This window comes from Lethenteron reissneri, unplaced genomic scaffold, assembly GCF_015708825.2.
Source record: "Lethenteron reissneri isolate LAM-NWPU_2019-01 unplaced genomic scaffold, ASM1570882v1 scaffold_1368, whole genome shotgun sequence".
Classification (NCBI taxonomy): domain Eukaryota; kingdom Metazoa; phylum Chordata; class Hyperoartia; order Petromyzontiformes; family Petromyzontidae; genus Lethenteron; species Lethenteron reissneri.
The window spans coordinates 16,063-23,696 of NW_026891078.1; the positions used below are offsets into that span (position 1 = coordinate 16,063).

The 7,634-nt window shown below is 44.9% G+C and overlaps 1 long non-coding RNA gene across 1 annotated transcript; it reads left to right on the forward strand.

Annotated features, from left to right (window-relative positions):
* Positions 1-248: 248 nt before the first annotated feature.
* Positions 249-7,388, forward strand: LOC133362097 (uncharacterized). Its single transcript, XR_009757449.1, has 3 exons — positions 249-345; positions 2,911-3,081; positions 7,264-7,388. It is a non-coding gene; the product is annotated as an uncharacterized LOC133362097 (long non-coding RNA).
* Positions 7,389-7,634: the final 246 nt, after the last annotated feature.

The following is a 7,634-nucleotide window of genomic DNA, read 5'->3' on the forward strand; positions in this document are numbered from 1 at the left end:
AGACATGATTCCTTGCAAAGGTTTCAGTTTGGTGTTTTAACGTCTTAAACACACGAGGGTTTTATTGTGGCCAGAAAGGGGGAAAATCCCTTCGATTATCAAAGCGGAAGTTTCCACGCGGCGGGGTTTCAATCCACCAATTAGAAGCGAGGGGGCTGCGGGGTGACGCGTCAGCGCCGGCAGCCAATCAGGGCGCGTCTCGCGCCTGCTGTGGGCGGGGCTTCAGCGCGTGAGGAGGTCGCCTTGGTGGGAAGAGACGCTGGGATATCGCCCAGCAACAACAACAACAACTACCACAACAACAACTACCACAACAACAGCAACTACTACCACTACTACTACCTTGTGAGTATTACTAGCACTCTTATCACGACTACTACTACCACTCTTATTGCCACCACAACTCTTTTTACTACCACAACTAGCACCACCCTGTGAGTATCACAACAACAACAACACTAGTTGTTGTAGTAAGATGTAGGCATTTCTCGCCGCTATGCAGCATCACCCCTCATCACCCCTCACCACGTGTTGTAACAACACCCCTCACCACCACCACGTGTTGTAACAACACCCCTCCCACCACCACGTGTTGTAGCAACACCCCTCACCACCACCACGTGTTGTGTTGCAGCAACCACGCCGCGTGGACAATGGCGGACGTGGGTGAGTGAGTGGGTGTGAGAGTGTGTGGGTGGGTGTGAGTGTGGGTGTGAGAGTGTGGGAGTGTGTGTGTGGGTGTGAGAGTGTGTGGGTGGGTGTGAAAGTGTGGGAGTGTGTGGGTGTGAGAGTGTGGGAGTGTGAGTGTGTGAAGAGTGTGTGGGTGGGTGTGTGGGTGGGTGTGAGAGTGTGTGGGTGGGTGTGTGAGTGTGTGAGAGTGTGGGTAGCTTGCCATCTTTTTCGACTTCCATGGTGAATCTGATGGCTGGGTGTATGGAATTGATGTGGTCGACAAATTGGTCTAGAGCAGGCCGGCCATGTGGCCAGATGACAAAAGTGTCATCTACGTACCTCTACCACAAGGTCGGGTGTAGAGTGGCAGTCTGGATGGCGTCAGTCTCAAATTTCTCCATGAAGACGTTGGCTACAACCGGAGATAGGGGGGAGCCCATTGGGGTGCCCTCAGTTTGCCTGTAGAAAGTTCCATTCCAGGTGAAGTATGTATTGGTTAAGCAGTGTCTCACCAGGGGGGGTACTCCAGCATTCAGTCCTTGATGAACCAAGTCTTCAATGATTGCGATGGTGTCAGGTACAGGAACCTTGGTGAACAAGGAGACCACATCAAAACTGACAAGCAGGTCGTCTGTTCAGCTCCAAACCATTCACAGTTTGGCAAACTTTTCATAGATATCCTCTCCTGTAGTTGTTCCTTTGATGCTTTGCAGTGCAGCAAGCTCTTCTGTGACTTCGAAATAGTCATTCGTCCCACGAATAAACATTAGAAGTTGTGCAGAATCACGAACATCATTGCTTTCGTCGAGTGCCAAGGAAAAATAGGAAAGTTTTTTTTGTGGAGTTTTGCAAATGCTGATGCAAATTGTCTCCCATTTCTTCAATCCTCCGTGTAATTGTAGGTCCTGAAGACTCACTGTACTAAATAAATCGGCCTTCTCTGGACACATCTCTTTGGCAACAGAAAGAAGGCATTCTTTAACAAATTCTCCCTCCACGAATGGTCTGCCAGTGCACGCTATTAGCTTGGCAACTTGAAAACTTGCTCGCAGTGATGAAATATTTAGCTGCTTCTGCTTCACAAAAGTATTTTGCTGAGTTGTTAATGTATTTTTCAGTTTTAATGTTTTATCTTTTCTCACTTCTCCGACCAAACAATCATATTTATCTTTATGTTGAGTTTCATAGTGTCGACGTAAATTGTATTCTTTGAACACAGACACTATATTCTGGCATATCAGACACACAGCTCTTTCCTTGTACTGCATGAAAAAGTAATTATAAGTCCACTTTTCTTTGAATATCCTACACTCCGAGTAAATTTTTCTCTTTCTTGACATCATTGTTTCCTAGGGAGTCAAAATTGCTATTAGTAATAAAATACCAATATATATGTAATGGGTTCCGGAGACACTTGTAGAGGTAACTTCTTTATTACAATACAACACTCCAACAGTCCAACTCTCCAACAGTCCTGATACTCTGTTACAGCCTAGGTACACAGCCTAGGTACACAGCCTAGGTACACTACTCTGGCTACACTCTGGAACTCGCCCTCACAAGGTCGTAGAGTCGGGAGTTCCAGAGTCCCACCACTGGCTCTCACATCATCCCAGGGTCTTCAGATGGCTGGTCGTGGGTCTTGGGTCTTGAGTTACAACTGGGCCCCGATCGTCCAGGGAGCTCTCCTTTTATGCCTGGTCCAACGAGGGGTGGGGCCGTGTGCGCCACCAGACATCCCACAGAGCACACACAGCCCCCCCCCCCCCCGTTGGCGGCGCCCAGAGGCTTAAGCGTCTGGACCCCCTGGGAACCCAACGCCTGGCGCCCAGAGGCTTAAGCGTCTGGACCCGCCCGGGAACCCAGAGCCCCCAGCAGCCCCTCCCTTCTTATGTCACTACATTACCCCCCTCTACGTAGCCTCCAGCCGTCCCGGCTGTCAATAATTAGAAAGTTTAAATTAACGAAAGGGAGAGAGAGAAAAAAAATACGCGAGCCTCAACAGGAAAAGAAAAGAGAACAAGAAAGCAACCATAAATACCATAACCAACCTGTACAACTCTACACTATATACAAGCATCAATCAACAAAAAGGTGAAGCAATGACACGTGAACAAACGACCCGCGGCACACCTAGCCCTCCTCGGGATCCGACGTGTTCCTAGCAGCTCCCTCCGCAGCAGCAGGACAATGTGTTCTGACGGTGCGGACTGCTGCGTTGTGTTTCACACGACACAGGATTGACGACGGGAGGAGAAGGGCACGGTGGGTTCACGGCTCTGCAAGCACCAGCAGCAGCAGCTGCAAGCAATCAGCAGCAGCAGCAGCAGCAGGAGCAGCGAGAACTTGCCGGCCACATGTCGCTGCGATGTGTCGCGTTGCTGTTTCTCGCCTCCGTCTCCTTTCAAGGTGATGATCGCCGCCGCCGTGAACATCGGCAGCATCCAGCAGCATCCCCCCCCCCCCCCCTCATGCGATCGTGGTTCGGCTTCACCGTGTCAGTCGTCGTCTGTAGACGCGGAAGATTCGTGGCACCCCACACACGCGAATTGGCGCTGTACGATGGGGAGTCTTTCTTTAAAAAAAGAGTCGCGATTTGCTGAGTGCCGATTTGCTGAGTGCTGATTTGCTGAGTGCGACGGGCGACGCCTCGTTGGTTCCTGCACGACGGTGGATTCCATCGTGTAAGTCGTCATCTAGCCTCGTGTACTGTACACTTCACTACTACACTACACTATACACTACTTTACACTACACTATACACTACACTACTATACACTTCACTACTACACTACACTATACACTACACATACACTACACTATACACTACACACTACCCACTTCACTACTACATACACTATACACTACACTATACACTACTATACACTACACTACTATACACTTCACTACTACACTACACTATACACTACACTATACACTACACTATACACTACACTACTATACACTTCACTACTACACTACACTATACACTACACTATACCTACTTTACACTACACTATACACTACACTATACACTACACTTTACACTACACTATACACTACACTATACACTACACTATACACGACACTATACACTACACCAGGGGTCCTCAAACTTTTTAAACAGGGGGCCAGTTCACTGTCCCTCAGACCGTTGGAGGGCCGGACTATAGTAAAAAAAAAACTATGAACAAATTCCTATGCACACTGCATATATCTTATTTTGAAGTGAAGAAACAAACGGGAACAAATACAATATTTAAAATGAAGAACAAGTAAAATTAAATCAACAAACTTGCCAGTATTTGAATGAAAACTATGGGCCTGCTTTTGGCTAATGAGATGGTCAATGTCCGGTTCCATATTTGTCACTGCTAGTCGTAACAAGTGATGCAAGTGTGCATCCGTTAGTCTAGATCTGGTTGGAGATTTCAAATGTTTCATTCTGGAAAAAGTCTGTTCACAGACATAAGTGCTGCCAAAGATGGTTGCCATTTTGAGTGCATGATTCCTGAGATGACGATATGTCTCAGAGGGGAGAGATGCATAGAAATTATGAAGGCTGCTTGACTTGAGTGCGTCTTTCAGAGAGTCACAATTCTGCAGTTCAGCCAGTTCCATTTGGTAAATTGTATCCACATTTTCAATGTCAATAGAAAATGGGTTACGGAAAAGCTGTATGTCCTGTTCATGGAGATGAAGCTCTTTAAATCCAAATTGGAACTCCTTTTGCAATTTTTCCAGTGAATCCACACATGTTTTGTTTGGGAATGCAACCAATGGTTTTTCCGCTAACAGATTTGAGTTGTGGGGAGATGGCAGAAGTTTTCCTCCTTCACTTGTTTAATGAGGAGGCCTAATTTTACTTCAAATGCTTTGACATGTGATTGCATATCACAGATGAGCTTCCCCTTTCCTTGAAGTTGCACATTGAAACTGTTGAGTAGCTCTGTTACATCTGTCAGAAAGGCAAGGTGCCATTTCCATTCTGCATCATTGAGCTCTGGTACTTCTTGTTTTTTTAAAGCAGAAAAGCTGTAATCTGTGGAAGTAAGTCATAGAACGTTTTCAAACTCTCCCTCGACTCAGCCAACGGACTTCTGTGTGATACAGAACATCTTCATAGTCAACATTTAGCTCAGACATAAATTCCTGAAATTGTCTGTGGTTTAGTGCATGAGCTCTAATGAGTTAACACAAGATACCACAAATTTCATAACAGAGTCCCACTTCAGTGATTTACTACACAGCGCTTGTTGGTGGATGAGGCAGTGTATGGCTATTGGATGAGAATGGTTATGTTTGTCCATTTCTTGGTTAATGCGAGAAATTACTCCTTTCTTAGACCCCACCATGCTAGGAGCACCCATCAGTTGTCACACTGGCTAGTTTAGCCAGTTCAGCTCTAAACCATTCACAGTTGGCAAACCTTTTCATAGATATCCTCTCTTCTTGGTTCTTTCGGTAAGTCACGTAGAAGGGAAGTAATAAAATAATAAAATAAAACATAATAAAATAATTCTCACGACGTTTCGGCCACAACGCAAGCAGCCGTCCTCAGGTGAAAACCAGGTCTGTCGGGGAGACAGCGTCTGAATGAAACAGCACACGAGCTTGGAGCATATATAAGCTGGGTTGGAAACGGGGGAAAGAGAGCCTTGACAAAATAATTTGCATATCAAGAGGAATTTAGCATATGTATGGGAAATGCAGGAATGTGATTAGTAATACATATGCCCGTGCTGCATATGTAGTACTAATAACTTTCCTGCATTTCCCATACATATGCTAAATTCCTCTTGATATGCAAATTATTTATTAATTCCCTTCTACGTGACTTACCGAAAGAACCAAGAAGATGAATCCCTGCAGGCATGAAAGCTTTAAATCGAAAGATATCCTCTCCTATAGTTTGTTACTTTGATGATTTGCAGTGCAGCAAGCTCTTCTGTGACTTCGAAATAGTCATTCGTCCCACGAATAAAAATTAGAAGTTGTGCAGAATCACGAAACATCATTGCTTTCGTCGAGTGCCAAGAAAAATAGGGAAAGTTTTTTTGTTGGAGTTTTGCAAATGCTGATGCAATTGTCTCCCATTTCTTTCAATCCTCCGTGTAATTGTAGGTCCTGAAAGATCTCACTGTACTAAATAACTCGGCCTTCTCTGGACACATCTCTTTGGCAACAGAAAGAAGGCATTCTTTAACAAATTCTCCCTCCACGAATGGTCTGCTATTAGCTTGGCAACTTGAAAACTTGCTTGCAGTGATGAAATATTTAGCTGCTTCTGCTTCACAAACGTATTTTGCTGAGTTGCTAATGTATTTTTCATTTTTAATATTTTATCTTTTCTCACTCCCTCCGACCAAACAATCATATTTATCTTTATGTTGAGTTTCATAGTGTCGACGTAATTGTATTCTTTGAACACATACACTATATTTCTGGCATATCAGACACACAGCTCTTTCCTTGTACTGCATGAAAAGTAATCATAAGTCCACTGTTCTTTGACTATCCTACACTTCCGAGTAAATGTTTCTCTTTCTTGACTCATGTTTCCTAGGGATTCAAAATGCTATTAGTAAATACCAATATATATACAGCGCTACAAAAACAATATACCAGCAATAAACTTTGCCACACAAGACATACAGGACTGCACTGCCCATCAATGCAGTCTGATTGGGGGGAACTCCGCCCCTCTCCCTCTTCCACCAATGACGTCCTTCTCATGTATAAAAAAAGTAACAGACAGGCTGCGTGCGGCAAAAACACCCGGCGGGCCGGATAAATGTCCTCGGCGGGCCGCAGGTGGCCCGCGGCCGTAGTTTGAGGACCCCTGCAACTACACTTAACACTACACTACTATACACTACACTATACACTACCTATACACTACTTACACTACACTATCCTACACTATACACTTCACTATACACTACACTATACACTACACTACACATACACTACTTTACACTACACTATACACTACTTTACACTAAAACATACACTACTTTACACTTACAACTATACACTACACTATACACTACACTATACACTACACTATTATACACTATACACTACACTACTATACACGCACTACTATACACTACACTATACACTACACTACTATACACTACACTATACACTACTATACACTACACTACTATACACTACACACTACATTATACACTTCACTAATACACTACACTACTATACACTACACTATACACTACTTTACACTACACTATACACTACACTATACTATATACTACACTACACTATACACTACACTATACACTACACTACTATACACACTATACACTACACTACGATACACTACAGTAACATACTCTGCACTAATATATACTGCTGCACAATACATTATACACTACACTACTATCCTCTACCCTACAGTACTATAAACTACACTATACACTACATACACTACACTACTATACACTACCACTATACACTACGCTATACACTACACTACTATACACTACACTATACACTACACTACTATACACTACACCACTATACACAGTCTGCAGCGTGACTTGCGTGCGATGACCGTCATCGCCGCAGGCGTCGAAGCGGCGATCTCCGTGGCGGTGACCCCGCTGGTCGAGGTGGAACTGGGAAGTCCGCTGGTGATCCCCTGCACGGTCACCAGCTCCGTGGGCGACGAGGTGGTCACCCAGTGGTTCATCGTGAGTAGCGCTACCACCCCACACACCACCCACACGCACACCGCCGCTTGTCATGCTCGGATACGTACGTCGTATGCCCTGCCCATAGACTCAACACTGCTACCCATAGACTCAACACTGCACCATAGACTCAACACTTGCCCATACTCAACACTGCCCATAGACTCAACACTGCCCATAGACTCAACACTGCCCATAGACTCACACTGCCCATAGACTCAACACTGCACCATAGACTCAACACTG